The sequence below is a fragment of the Sciurus carolinensis genome, chromosome 7, assembly GCF_902686445.1.
Source record: "Sciurus carolinensis chromosome 7, mSciCar1.2, whole genome shotgun sequence".
NCBI classification, from domain to species: domain Eukaryota; kingdom Metazoa; phylum Chordata; class Mammalia; order Rodentia; family Sciuridae; genus Sciurus; species Sciurus carolinensis.
The window spans coordinates 83,950,420-83,966,871 of record NC_062219.1 but is presented as its reverse complement, the minus strand read 5'-3'; positions in this window follow the sequence as shown (position 1 = coordinate 83,966,871).

The following is a 16,452-nucleotide window of genomic DNA, read 5'->3' as shown; positions in this document are numbered from 1 at the left end:
TGAAGCCAGTCTTCCAATGAAGTATAATTTTGAAATTAGCAGGTGTTTCAACTCACCCGAGGCATCTCTAGATCTACTGGTAGTGAAGGAGTGTTCTGTAGCTGTATTTTTAATCCTCCGAACTTGAATTCTTTTTCTGGTATATTGCAGTCACTTGCATCCCATAGCCAATGACTTCTAAAGTGATTCTTACGTTGAGTCTTCTGGGACTCAGTAGTTGTAAATAAAAGGGAAAATTGCTCTCCAGATGCTGGGAATGAGTCCTGCTGTCAGGATATAGGCATATGAATGGCCTACTTGATAACTTTGTTACTGCACTGAACTTTCAATTAGTTTTTGCACCAGGTTGATTGGAATCACCACTGTAACTTGAGCTACCTAGGTAAAGATTAATGAGCTGCCTAGAGAGTTGATCCTCAGGGATATCCTTAATCTTATTTTCCTCACTCAATCTATGTAGACCTCTCCTACAATGCAATTAAAATCATTAAATAACACATACCAGAAAAAAAGGGGAGCGCACTCTGCACATGAAGATTTTCAACAAAAAGCAGCATGGATATCAAGTGTTTTGGCTTCTTTCCCAGCTCAGTAATGATTAGTGAAGTCATGTGCAGAGAATATTTGCAGTGTGCAAAATTTTTGAAGCTGTTCCTTAATAAAAAATGAATGCAAATAATGTGTAGTTTGCAAAACTTTAATTAGTTCAAACAAAAGATTGACTATTTGCATTAATGACAGGACCTCTAAATGAATACTTTTAAACTGCAATAGGCCAGACCTGTGAAATAACTAAACAAATCATCATAGACTATAACATTCAGAAGCATGGCATCTTATGATCAGAATTGCAGAAGTTGTTCAACTGTGCAAGCGCTCTGTGGTTTTTCTTAGTTTATATATAAAGTATTGATCTGTTGAGTTTGGATAGCATGGTTATTTCTAACTAACATGGCACAATTGATCATGGTTGTTATGTAACTTTGTCAATCTTAATTTCATTCAAAGCTCTTTGTATGCAATATGTTTAATTTGACACTAGCTGTCCAAGTAATCCCCCATTTTTATCAAATTATGGACCAGAATGGGGACAGAAAATTACTTTAGAAAGATCATTTCTAAGGCAAGAGGCATATGAAAGACATAAGAGTGAAATAAAAGACAACTTAGATGAATGAAAATACATTAATCTTTGCTGAAAAATAATTTGATGTTGAATACAATTATAAACTAAATACTATGTGGTTTTTATAAACAAACAATTATTTATATTTAAGAATGAATAATAAAGAAGAGTCTCCTAAAAATGTTGAGAAACAAGAATAATCAGTGATGTCATATGCTTCTAAGGATTCCATATATTAAACTAATTATAATTATAAGATGTAGTCAACAAATCATTGTAACAGAACACTTAGCAGGAAAAATAATCTTTTCACTATAAGAAGTTCAAATGGTGTAAGCTCATATTACAAATCAGTTAAAAGGCATTTCAATAAATATTAAATTCTTGTAAAAATATTTAAAAATCCTTATCCCATAACATAACAAAATAGATTTCAGACATGTTAAGATTTAAGAATATATAAATCAAATCATTAACAATTAAAAATAATATATAGCTGGTCATGGTGGCACATTCCCATTTTCTTATCTACTCAGGAATCTGAGGCAGGAAGACAGGAAAGGCAACCAGGAAGAATCTATCTAAAATTAAAAATTAAAAAAATTAATTGTGGTCGATATAGGAAAAGATATAAACAAAATTGCCATAGCATCAATTCTTTGCTAATTATTTTGTAAACAATGCAATCTCACAATCTCTCAGAAGTTTTTTGATAACTTTGGAAAATGGTTCAAAACATATATGGAAAAATAAAGGTCTGTTATAGGCAAAGACATTCATAGACTAAGGGTGAACATATGGAAAAAGACATGCCATGAAAATGGAGAGCAAAAGCAAGCTGGGGTAGTTACTCTCATAACTTAAAAAGTAGACTTTAAACAAAAATTAATAAGAAGAGATGAAGGAGGTTACTTCATAGTGGTTAAGGAAATCAAACAATAATAAGATAAAATCATTTCAAATATGCCCCAAACATCAGTGTACCTATGGACACAAAACCCTTATCAAACAATATTACATGGTTTCAACTTACCTCTCTCCCCATTAGAAAGATCATTCAGACACAAAGTAAAGATTTTTTAGAACAAAAAATGCTATTAATTAAGTGAGCCTAACAGACATCTGTGAACTATTTTATCCAACAATTGAATTCATTTTCCTCTCAATGGTACCTGTAATAGTATTTATAATAGATCATATTTTAACACACAAAGCAGATCTTAGCATATACACACAAGAAAGTAGAGATAATACCTGAAATTCTGCTAAATCATAATGAAATAAAATGGAAAATCAATGATAAGATAGAAATAGAAATTATTTTAATGCCTAGAGATTAAGTAATACACTTTTGAATGAAGAATGGATCATAGAAGAAATCAGTGGTGAAATGAGAAATCTTTTGATATAGAGGTATCAAAATCTCTGGTATGAATATATCAAAATCTCTGGGAGAGTATGAAGGAAATTTTCCCTATAGAAAATTTCCCTATAGAAAATTTATAGTATCAAGTTTATACATAAAAAAAGAAAGATCCTAAATAAATAATCTGATATTACACCTCAGTGTCCTAGAAAAAGAAAAACAACTAATACCCAAATCAATAGAAGACATAAAATAAGATCAATGTCAAAATTAATGAAATTGAAAATTTTTAAAAAGTACAAAGGATCAATACAATAGAGTTGGTTCTTTGAAAAGATAAACAATATTGATAAGCTCTTAGCCAAACTAGTGAAAGAGAAAGAGAGAGAGACAGAGACAGTAAGAGGTCCTAAATCAACAAAATTAGAGAAGAAAGAATAGTTATTACCACAGACACTTGTGAAGTACTGCAGATCATTAGACTCCATTTTGAAAGTTTACACTCCAATAAACAAGAAAATATAGAAAATATTAACAAATGTCTACACATATGACCTAATCAAATTGAACAGGAGGATGTAAAAAAAAAATTAACAGAAAAATATCAAGTAGTGAGATTTAAGCAGCAATTAAAAGGCTTCCAACAAAGAAAAGCCCAGGACCAGATGGATTCTCAGTTGAATTCTACTAGACCTTTAAAGGAGAATTAATGCCAATTCTCTTCATATTATTCCATGAAATGGAATGGGAGGGAACACTGTCAAATTCATTCTATGAAGTTTGTATCATCCAGATAGCAAAATCAGATGAAGACATATCAAGGACAGATAACTTCGCATCAATATTCCTGATGAACATAGGTGCAAAAATAATAAAATGTTGCCAAATCACATTAAGAAAGTGAATATATAATGATCAAGTGGGTTTCATCCCAGAGATGCAAAACTGGTTCAGCATATGTGAATCAATATATGTAACTCACCACACAAATAGAGTTAAGGACAAGAATCACAGGATCATCACAATAGATGGAGGAACAGCATTCAGTAAAATCTAGATTCCATTTCATGTTAAAATTGCTGTAGAAATTAGAGATAGGAGGAACTTACTTCAACAGAATAAAGGCTATATATGAGAAACTCAAGGATAATATCACATTGAATGGAGAAACTTTGAAAGAATTTCCTCTAATATCAGGAACAAGACAAGGATGACAACTTTCTCCACTTCTTTTCCACACAGTTCTTCAAACTTCATTCAGAGAAACCAGGCAAGGGATACAAATAGGAAAAGAAATCAAATCATCTCTGCTTGCTGATGCATGATCCCATATCTAGAAGACCAACCCCCCCCACACACACACACAAAAAAAAACTCAATCAGAAGACTTCTAGAGCTGATAAAAATATATGGAAAAGTAGAATACAAGATCAACATACACAAAGCAATTGCTTTCCTATACTTCAATAATGAATCTGCCAAAAAAGAAATCAAGAAAACCATCCCTTTCACAATAACCTCAGAAACAACAACAAGGACAACAACAACAAAAATAACTTGGGAACAAATCTAACCAGGGAGGTAAAAGGCCTTTACAATAAAAACTATAAAATACCAAAGAAAGAAATTGAAGAAGACCTCAGAAGATGGTTTGACCTTCCATGTTCTTGGATAGGCAGAATTAATATTGTTAAAATTGCCATACTACCAAAAGCATTATCTAGATTCAATGCATTCTCAATCAAAATACTATTGACATTCTTCACATACTAGATAAAATGATCCTAGAATTAATTTGGAAGAATAAGAGACCCAGGAGAGACAAATCAATCCTGAGCAAGAAAAGTGATATTGGAGGTATCACAATACCTGATCTCCAATTATACTAAGGAGTTATAGGAACAAAAATAGTATTTTATGTCACCAAAACAGACATGAAAACCAATGGAATAGACTAGAAGGCACAGAGACAAACTCACATAGAAAAAGTCATGTGAAACTTGACAAACATGACAAAAACACGTTGGAGAAGAGATAGTCTTTTTTGATAAATGGTGCCAGGAAACCTGATATCCATATATAAAAGAATGAAGCTTGATCCCTTATCTTTGAACCTGCACAAAAGTCAGCTCAAAGTGGATAAAAGACCTAGGAATTAGGAAATTTTGCAACTACTACTAGAAGAAAATGCGGTGAACACTTCAACATTTAATGCAAGCACTGACTTTCATAAATAGATCCTAAAGTGCAAGAAATGAAACCAATAATCAAAATGTGGAATTGCATCAAATTAAAACACTTCTGCAAAGCAAAGGAAACAAGAGTATGAAGAGGAAAACTACAGAAGGGGAAATCTCTGCCAGATGCTCCTTTTATAGTAGGTTAATATCTAGAATACATTCAAATATCTAGAACACACTCAAAAATCTTAATACCAAAAAAAAATGAGCAAAAGAATTAAACATTCAAAAGAAGAAATATAAATGGCCAATAAATATATGATAAAAATGTTCAACAACTCTAGCAATCAGGGAAATGCAAACTAAAAATACATTAAGATTTCATCTTGTTCCTGTCAGAATGGCAATTATCAAGAATAAAAATAATAAAGGTACACTCATACATTGTTAGTGGGACTACAAATAAGTACAACTACTCTGGAAAGCATCATGGAGATTCCTCAATAGGCTACAATGGAACCACCAAATGACCACATATTCCACTACTTGGTATTCATCCAAAAGAACTGAAATCAATATAGCATAAGCGATATAGTCACATCAATGTTCATGGCAGTGCAATTCACAATTGCCAAGTTATGGAACCAGTGCAGGTGCTCTTCAACAGATGAATGGATTAAAAATGTGTTTATGTATACACGATGGAGTTTTACTCAACCATGAAGAAAAATGAAATTATTTCATCTGCTGGTAAATGGATGGAACTAGAGAACATCATCCTAAGTGAAATAAGCCAGACTCAGAAAATCATGCATCAAATGTTTTCTCTCATATGTAGAAGCTAAAGCAAATAAGGGGGAAGGGCAAGGAGATTCCTTGAAAATACAGTGAAGATCAGAGGAGCAGAGGAAGGGAACTGAGGGCAAGGGTGGAGGGTGGAAAAAGAGAAGAATGGTGGAATGAGACTGATCACACTGTCCTATGTACATTTTATGTTGTAGATATTAGGTGTCCCTCAAAAACTCAAGTGTGAGACAATACACAAATGTTCAAAGGTGAAATGATTGAGTCTTAAGAGCCTTACCTTAATCAGTGTGTTAATCCATTTGAATGGAATAACTGGGTGTTAACTGGAGGCAGGTAGGTTGTGGCTGGAGTTTGTGGGTCATTGGGGTCATCCCTTTGGGGTATATATTTTGTCTGTGGTGTGGGTCGGTCTGTCTGTCCATTTGTCTCCCTCCCCCACACCACCAACTACCTGGTTCCATGTTCTGAGCTGCTTTTCCTCCTCCATGTTTTTCTGCTATGATGTTCTGCCTCACTTCCAACCTGGAGCAATGGAGTAGGTCATCTCTGGACTAAGACCTTTGAAACCATAAATACTGTGTGCTTAGATTGATGCTCATGCTAAATAGTTATTCTTGTTAGGACTTTTGGTCATAGCTGCAAAAAAAAAAAAAAAAAAAAAGCAAACCCAGAAACCTGACTCAAACACGTATTTATGAATATACCAGAGTGAATTTCTCCTTTATGTATATCTATAAAGCATTGATTTAAAAAAAACTGTAACTATGGAAGAAAGATCAATAGAGTAGAGGAAGGGGAACAGGGAGAGTCAAGAAGGGAAAAGAGGAACTACTAGGAACTGAAGTGGAGCAAATTAAATTCCATACCTATATGATTATGTCAAAATGAACCTCACTATCATGTGTGCATATAATATAATATCATTTATAAATATAATACATTAATAAAAATTAAAAAGAAATCACATGCGGAGGAGGCGGCTCAGCATAGCGCTTGGACTCGGAGCAGCCGCTGGGGCTCCGGGCGGCTGCCTGGGGAGGAGCTGGGTGGCGAGCTGTTTGGACCCAGAACAACCGCTTCTGAACACCGGGGGGTTGCCCGGAGGAAGAGGAGGAGCGCGGTGGGACGCTTGGTCTAGGAGTGACTGCATCAGAGTCACGGGTGGTTGCCAGAGGAGGAGCTGTGTGGTGAGCTGTTTGAACTCAGAGTGGGCGCTCCTGAGCGCCGGGGGACTGCCCGGAGGAAGAAGAGGAACGCAGTGGGACGCTTGGTCTGGGAGTGACTGCATCAGAACCACAGGCGGTTGCCAGAGGAGGAGCTGCGTGGAGAACTGTTTGAACTCAGAGCGAGCGCTCCTGAGTGCCGGGAGGTTGCCTGGAGGAGGAGGAGGAGCGCCGCGTGTTGCTTGACCTGGGAGTGACTGCATCAGAGCCGCGGGCGGTTGCCAGAGGAGGAGCTGCGTGACGAGCTGTTTGAACTCGGAGCAGCTGCTCCAGAACACTGGTGGCATGCCTGGAGGAGGAGAGCGGTGGGACGCTTAGTCTGGGAGTGACTGCATCAGAACCACAGGCGGTTGCCAGAGGAGGAGGCGAGTGGTGAGTTGATTGGACTAAAAGCCACCACTCCTGAACATCGGTGGCCTGCCTGGAGGAGGAGCGTGGTGAGTCACCTGGTCTCGGAGCCACCGCTCCTGAACACCCGGGGGGCTACCCCAAGGAGGAGGAGGAGGAACAGGGCGGGTCACTTGGACTTGGAGTAACTGCCTAGGGCTACGGGTGGTTGGCGGGAGGAGGAGACCCGAAGTGAGTTGCTTGGACTCCTACTGACTGCGTCGGAAACCGGGTGGCTGTCTGGAGGAGGAGGTGTGTGGCGGGTCTCTGGGTCTCGGAGCTATTGTACGGGGCTCCAGGTGGTGGCTCAGGGGAGGGGCTGCATAGCCAGGCGACTGGTGCAGAGCAGGGTCCCAGGAGCTAGGTGGCTTCTTGCTGGAAGAGCCGCACAGAGACATGCCTAGGGGCGGAGCGAAGTTTCCAGGGCGGCGGGCAGATTCTCTGGGAGAGGCAGCCTAAGGAGACTCGCCTGCGAAGGGTGAGGCTCCCAGGCCCAGGACGTAGGTCCGGGCCCCTGGGATCGTTGCAGAGGAAGACAGCCCAGCCCAGGTGGTAGTTGTAGATTGAGGGGAACCTCTAGGAGGGCAACTGACCAGCAAGACGTCCCCACCGAGTGACTCTTCCCGGCCGGGGGAGGTTTTCCCACAGGGACGGTAAAGCCAGAGACATAGGCACAAACAGGCCTTGCCTCAGCCCACAGTCTAGTTCCCCATTGGATGACCATTGGTCAACAAGTGGAGGCACCTCTGCCCACTAGTAGGGAATATACGCCACCTGAGGGTTACCACACCTAGAGAGGCAGCTTCTTAGTGGAGCTCTGCAGTATCAACCTCCTCCAAGACTTCAGACTACTGAAGGATAAGAGGGGATATACTAGCAATCTTCAGGGACATTATAAGTTCATAGAAGAAATCTGCAATATCTTAATGACCCACTGATTCCTGAACAATATGAGAAAACAAGGGAAGAAAATGCCCCAAACAAATCTAGATGTTACATCAATAAAATCCAACAACAGCATGGCAGAAGAAATGACAAAAAGGGAGTTCAGAATGTACATAATTAAAATGATTAGGGAAGCAAACGATGAGATGAAAGAGCAAATGCAGGCATTGAATGATCGCACCAATCGACAGTTAACAGAGCAAATTCAGGAAGCAAAAGATCATTTCAATAAAGAGTTAGAGATATTGAAAAAAAACCAAACAGAAATCCTTGAAATGAAGGAAACAATAAACCAAATTAAGAACTCCATAGAAAGCATAACCAATAGGATAGAACAGCTGGAAGACAGAACTTCAGATATTGAAGACAAAATCTTTAACCTCAAAAACAAAGTTGAACAAACAGAGAAGATGGTGAGAAATCATGAACAGAATCTCCAAGAACTATGGGATATCATGAAAAGGCCAAATTTGAGAATTATTGGGATTGAGGAAGGCTTAGAGAAACAAACCAAAGGAATGAACAATCTATTTGAAGAAATAATATCAGAAAATTTCCCAAATCTGAAGAATGAAATGGAAAATCAAGTCCAAGAGGCTTATAGGACTCCAAATACACAAAATTACAACAGACCCACACCAAGGCACATTATAATGAAAATACCGAACATACAAAATAAAGACAGAATTTTAAAGGCTGTGAGAGAAAAGAACCAAATTACATTCAGGGGGAAGCCAATACGGATATCAGCAGATTTTTCAATCCAGACCCTAAAAGCTAGAAGGGCCTGGAACAACATTTTTCAAGCTCTGAAAGAAAATGGATGACAACCAAGAATCTTATACCCAGCAAAACTTACCTTCAAATTTGACGATGAAATAAGATCATTCCATGATAAACAAAAGCTAAAAGAATTTACAAAAAGAAAGCCAGCATTACAGAACATTCTCAGCAAAATATTTCATGAGGAAGAGATAAAAAACAAAGAAGCAAATCAGCAAAGGGAGGAATTATCCTAAAGGAACTGTCAAATAAAGGAGGAACCAAGATGTGTCAAAAATTTTAAATATGAACCAAATGACTGGGAATACAAATCATATCTCAATAATAACCCTGAATGTTAATGGCCTGAATTCATCAATCAAAAGACATAGACTGGCAGATTGGATTAAAAAGAAAGATCCAACAATATGTTGCCTGCAAGAGACTCACCTCATACAAAGAGATACCCATAGACTAAAGGTGAAAGGATGGGGAAAAACATACCATGCACATGGGCTCAGCAAAAAAGCTGGAGTATCCATCCTCATTTCAGATAATGTGGACTTCAAGCCAACGTTAGTTAGAAGGGATAAAGAAGGACATTTCATACAGTTAAGGGAAGCATAAATCAGCAAGATATAACAATCATAAACATCTATGCCCCAAACAGTGGCTCATCCATGTATGTTAAACAAATCCTTCTCAATTTTAGAAACCAAATAGACCATAACACAATAATACTAGGTGATTTTAACACGCCTCTTTCACCACTGGACAGATCTTCCAAACAAAAATTGAACAAAGAAACCATAGATCTCAATAACACAATCAATAATTTAGACTTAACAGACATTTATAGAACATACCATCCAACCAAGAGCAAATACACTTTCTTCTCAGCAGCACATGGATCCTTCTCTAAAATAGACCATATATTATGCCACGAAGCTAATGTCAGCAAATACAAGAAGATAGAGACACTACCTTGTATTCTATCAGATCATAATGGATTGAAGTTACAAATTAATGAAAGAGTAAAAAACAGAAACTACTCCAACACCTGGAGATTAAACAATATGCTACTATATGATGAATGGATAACAGAAGATATTAGGAAGGAAATTAAAAAATTCTTAGAGGTAAATGAGAACAAAGAAACATCATATCAAAATCTCTGGGACACTATGAAAGCGGTACTTAGAGGAAGATTTATTTCATGGAGCGCATTTAATAAAAGAAGTAAAACTCAAAAAATAAATGACCTAACACTACAGCTCAAAGCCCTAGAAAAAGAAGAACAGACCAACACCAAAAGTAGTAGAAGACAGGAAATAGTTAAACTGAGAGCTGAAATCAACGAAATTGAAACGAAAGAAACAATACAAAAAATTGACAAAATAAATAGTTGGTTCTTCGAAAAAATAAACAAAATTGATAAACCTTTAGCCACACTAACAAAGAGAAGACGAGAGAAAACCCAAATCACTAAAATTCGGAATGAACAAGGAAATATCACAACAGACACGACTGAAATACAAAACATAATTAGAAGCTATTTTGAAAATCTATACTCCAACAAAATAGAAAATGTCCAAGACATCAACAGGTTTCTAGAGACATATGACTTGCCTAAACTGAACGAGGAGGACATACACAATTTAAATAGACCAATTTCAAGTAATGAAATAGAAGAAGTCATCAAAAGCCTTCCAACAAAGAAAAGTCCAGGACCAGATGGGTTCTCAGCCGAGTTCTACAAAACTTTTAAAGAAGAGCTCATTCCAATACTTCTCAAAGTATTCCAGAAAATAGAAGAGGAGGGAACTCTCCCAAACTCATTCTATGAAGCCAATATTACCCTGATTCCTAAACCAGACAGAGACACATCGAGGAAAGAAAATTTCAGACCAATATCCTTAATGAACATCGACGCAAAAATTCTAAACAAAATTTTAGCAAATCGCATACAAAAACATATTAAAAAGATAGTGCACCATGATCAAGTGGGTTTCATCCCAGGGATGCAAGGTTGGTTCAACATCAGGAAATCAATAAATGTCATTCACCATATCAATAGACTTAAAGTCAAGAATCACATGATTATTTCAATAGATGCAGAAAAAGCATTTGATAAAATACAGCACCCCTTCATGCTCAAAACACTAGAAAAAATAGGGATAGTGGGAACATTCCTTAATATTGTAAAGGCCATCTATGCTAAACCCATGGCTAATATCATTCTAAATGGTGAAAAACTGAAAGCATTCCCTCTAAAAACTGGAACAAGGCAGGGATGCCCTCTTTCACCACTTCTATTCAATATCGTCCTTGAAACTCTAGCCAGTGCAATTAGACAGACCAAAGAAATTTAAGGCATACGAACAGGAAAAGAAGAACTCAAACTATCCCTATTTGCTGATGATATGATGGTATACTTAGAGGAACCAGGAAATTCCACCAGAAAACTTTTAGATCTCATAAGTGAATTCAGTAAAGTAGCGGGATATAAGATCAATGCACATAAATCTAAGGCATTTTTATACATAAGCGATGAATCTTCAGAAAGAGAAATTAGGAAAACTACCCCATTCACAATAGCTTCGAAAAAAATAAAATACTTGGGAATCAATCTCACAAAAGAGGTGAAAGACCTCTACAATGAGAACTACAGAACACTAAAGAAAGAAATTCAAGAAAACCTTAGAAGATGGAAAGATCTCCCATGTTCTTGGATAGGAAGAATTAATATTGTCAAAATGGCCATACTACCAAAAGTGCTATACAGATTCAATGCAATTCCAATTAAAATCCCAATGATGTACCTTACAGAAATAGAGCAAGCAATTATGAAATTCATCTGGAAGAATAAAAAACCCAGAATAGCTAAAGCAATCCTCAGTAGAAAGAGTGAAGCAGGGGGTATCGCAATACCAGATCTTCAACTCTACTACAAAGCAATAGTAACAAAAACGGCATGGTATTGGTACCAAAATAGAAAGGTGGATCAATGGTACAGAATAGAGGACACGGACACAAACCCAAATAAATACAATTTTCTCATACTAGACAAAGGGGCCAAAAATATGCAATGGAGAAAAGATAGCCTCTTCAACATATGGTGCTGGGAGAATTGGAAATCCATATGCAACAGAATGAAACTAAACCCATATCTCTCACCATGCATGAAACTAAACTCAAAATGGATTAAGGATCTCGGAATCAGACCAGAGACCTTGCATCTTATAGAAGAAAAAGTAGGTCCAGAGCTTCAACATGTCGGCTTAGGACCAGACTTCCTCAGCAGGACTCCCATAGCACAAGAAATAAAAGCAAGAATTAATAACTGGGATAGATTCAAACTAAAAAGCTTTCTCTCAGCAAAGGAAACTATCAGCAATGCAAAGAAAGAGCCTACAGAGTGGGAGAAAATCTTTGCCAATCATACTTCAGATAGAGCGCTAATCTCCAGAATCTATAAAGAACTCAAAAAACTCTACACCAAGAATGTAAATAATCCAATCGACAAATGGGCTAAGGAAATGAATAGACACTTCACAGAAGAAGATCTACAAGCAATCAACAAACATATGGAAAAATGTTCAACATCTCTAGTAATAAGAGAAATGCAAATCAAAACCACCCTTAGATTCCATCTCACCCCAATTAGAATGGCGATTATCAAGAATACAAGCAACAACAGGTGTTGACGAGGATGTGGGGAGAAAGGTACACTCTTACATTGCTGGTGGGGCTGCAAATTAGTGCAGCCACTCTGGAAAGCAGTGTGGAGATTCCTTAGAAAACTTGGAATGGAACCACCATTTGACCCAGCTATCCCACTCCTTGGCCTATACCCAAAGGACTTAAAATCAGCATATTACAGAGATACAGCCACATCAATGTTCATAGCTGCTCAGTTTACAATAGCCAGATTGTGGAACCAACCTAGATGTCCTTCAATTGATGAATGGATAAAGAAAATGTGGTATATATATACAATGAAATATTACTCAGCCATAAAGAACGATAAAATTATGGCATTTGCAGGCAAATGGATGAAACTGGAGAATATCATGCTAAGTGAGATAAGCCAATCTCAAAAAACCAAAGGAAGAATGATATCGCTAATAAGTGGATGATGACACATAATGGGGGGTGGGAAGGGTTAGTGTTGGGGTTGGAGTTGGGTTTAGGGAGGGGGGCAGGAATGGAGGAAGGAAGGACTGTATAGATGGAGGGGAAGGGTGGGAGGGGAGGGGGGGAAGGGAAAAAATGGCAGAATGAATCAAACAACATTACCCTATGTAAATTTATGATTACACAAATGGTATGCCTTTACGCCATGTACGGACAGAGAAACAACATGTATCCCATTTGTTTACAATAAAAAAAAAAAAAGAAATCACATGCAATATTGCTAGATTAAAATAATGGTCTGTGAGGAACTAAGGTAGTTTTGGAAATAAAGAGCAGAGTGATTGGTAAAGATGCTTGCCCTTTACAGACATTATAAAGCCAGTGTTGGAAGCAGTGTTATATTAATCCAAGTGCTGAAAAATGAACCTAATGTATAGGGTCAGAAAAGTATGGAATATAATCATGAATCAGTGTAGAAAAAATTGCTAATGTAGTTGATGGAATAAGTTGATGATTTGAAAAAAGAGAAAACTTGAATTCTATATCATACAATGAATAGATAGAAACCTTGAAAGCATTGAAGTTCTAAATATGATAATAATAGTACCAGAAAAAAAAAAAGTTAAGGGAATACCTTTGTGACCTTGGTGTATGGGAGAATTTCTTTAGAACCCTAAAGTACAAAATATAGTGGTAAAAGTTGGTGGATTTGCCTATTAAAAATTAAAGGTGTCTGTTCCATGAACAACACTACACATGAGCAATACATGAGCAGAAAATATCTGCAGTGTTAAAACACAAAACAGAATGAGAAATAATTTGCATATAGAATGCACATGAATTTCTATAAATCAGTAAGATAAATAAGTTCAATAGAAAAATCAAATTAAGAGTACAAGTAATTGACAAAATATGTGTTGTAGTCAGCTATTTCATTGCTGTGACTAATCTGACCAGCACAATTATAGAGGAGGAAGGGTTTATTTGAGGGCGCACAGTTTCAGAGGTCTTGGTCCATAGAAGGCTGTCTCCATTCCTTGGGGCTCGAGGTGAGGCAGAACATCATGACAGAACAGTGTGGCAGAGGGAAGCAGCTGGCATAATCAGGAAGCAGAGAGAGACTCCATTCTCCAAATACAAAATATATACCCCATAGCCAAACCCCAATTCCCACCTCCTTCAACCACACCCTATCACTTCAATTAATCCCATTAGGGATTAAATCACTGCTTGGGTTAAGACTTTTACAATCCAATCATTTCTTCTCTGAACCTTCCTGCATTGTCTCACATGTGAACTTTTGGGGGACACCTCACATCCAAACCATAACAATAGGAAACCATTCAACAGAGGATATGGAAGAAAAATGCTTAATCTCACTAATAATTAGAAGTACACAAATCAAATCAAATGAAATATCCCTTGACATTCACCAGTCTTTCAATATGTGGGAGCTCAGTCTAAGAACTGAATCAAGATAAAGAAAGTAATCTTGTGATTTGATGTTCATTATGGTATTATTTTTTAATAGCAAAAGAGAGACAAACTAATTGAATATTAAATCATAAGGGAATGGTCAGATAAATTTTGTTATACATGAATGCTGCTGGTTCTTCACTCTGTGAAGGAGGAAAAAAGTTGATCAAAGACCCTCTTTTACCAACCCATGTCAGTCTGGCCTTGTTCCATGCAATAATTTTGGCAATAATTTATCAAATAATTCTTTATCAATTTTCTACTAAACACCAGCATCTAGCTTAGTGGTGATGATAAAGAAATAAGAAGAGATATGATATAGTCACTATTTTCAGGAAACTTAATCACATTTCTATGTGTCTGTGAGAGGAAAGAGATGTTTATCAACAGAACAAATATATTAAAATAATTATTTCATGTGGCTAGTGGTAACATGAGGAAAATAATAGGTGGTATGATAATGGATCAGCATGGTGATCCACTTGGGAGCAACTTCCCTAAAATAATTCACTGAATTTGAGGTCTGAGCAAATGAGTCAAATTCTTAACACTGTCAATTATTAATAGTCTGACCTTGTGCAAATGTTTCAGCTCTTTGCTTCCTTATTTCTTTATTTGCAAAAAGGAAATATATTACCTCTACAAAATAGTGCTCTGTGAAATGTTTATGTTCTAATATTTGAAAACAGAGAACTTGTTACACTATGTGGAAAAATGGAATAAAGTTTGCAGATGGAAACAGGATTGATGATCAACATAGCTTAAAGAGGGGAGATTATCCTGATTATTCAGGTGAGCCCAATTTTCATAATGACCCTCAAAAAATGGAAGAGGGAGACAGAAAAGATGTAAAAATGGAAACAAAATTAGAGTCATACAATGTGTTGACTTACCCATCCCTCCTGGCTTTGAAAAGGTGATTAGGCCAGGACTCCAAAATGCAGGTAGACTCTAGAAATTGGAAAACATGAGGACATGGTTTCCCATCTAGAGCATCCAGAAAAGAAACAGCCCTGGTGACTCCTTGATTTTATCCCATTGAAACTTGCATCAGACTTCTGATCTCCAGAATTGTTTATGTTTTTTGAGCTATTATGTTTTTGGTAATTTGTTACAGTGACTATAGAAAACTATTATTGTATCTAACCATATTATTTTTTGAGGACCAAACTAGGTAATTTATCAGAATATGTTAGAGAGTGACTTGAAATATTCTAAACTTTAAATAATTATATTGAAACAGTAAGTTGCAAGTGTGTATACTATACCATTCAAGTTGTATGGAAGGATGGAATATGTCTGTTTGGGTGATTTTCATATACCTAGAGAAGCTTATAAGTTAGACTCCATCAATCTTTCCATCTAAAGTATTGCCATAACTGACATTGTGCATGGAACTCACGCCCACCTTCAACAGTCATCCTGTCCTAGGAGAGTAACTCATTTACTCATTCTTTCAATGAGAATTTAGTGCAAGCATTTGAAGTGAGGAAAATCAGTGATAAAAGACTTTCATGGACAGTTTACTTTGGTAAGATAGCAAGATTTTTTTTTAACTTCTTGATATAGTTCTTGACAGGACATGGTACATGAAATTTCTTTAGCTATGAGCCAGAGGATGAAGCCAACACAGTTCCTGGCAAAGTAGAGAGATAGGAAAAACCTGAGAACGCAATGTTATTGCTAAGCAACAGAGTCAACCAACTCCCAGCAATGTCATTTAGTGAATGTCTTTACTATGTGAGCCAGTTTGCAGCTAAAAGCATCTTTACTGGAATTATTGCCAAGACCAGCTGGATTTTGTGATTGTCCACAGAGCAACTTTCTACAGATTCCTTTGACTACAAATTGGATATCCATCAGCCATATCTGGCATCATGTTTAGCCAATGTTTACTGGTTTTATTGTGCAGGTGGGGAGAAAGCAAATGTGATCAATGGTTCTGACAAACAACTCGACATGGCCCTTAATGTCCTCTGGCAGGCTCACTTGTGTTTACTAGATATTTTCATGAGTAGACTGGTAGATTTTAAAATTCTAAGT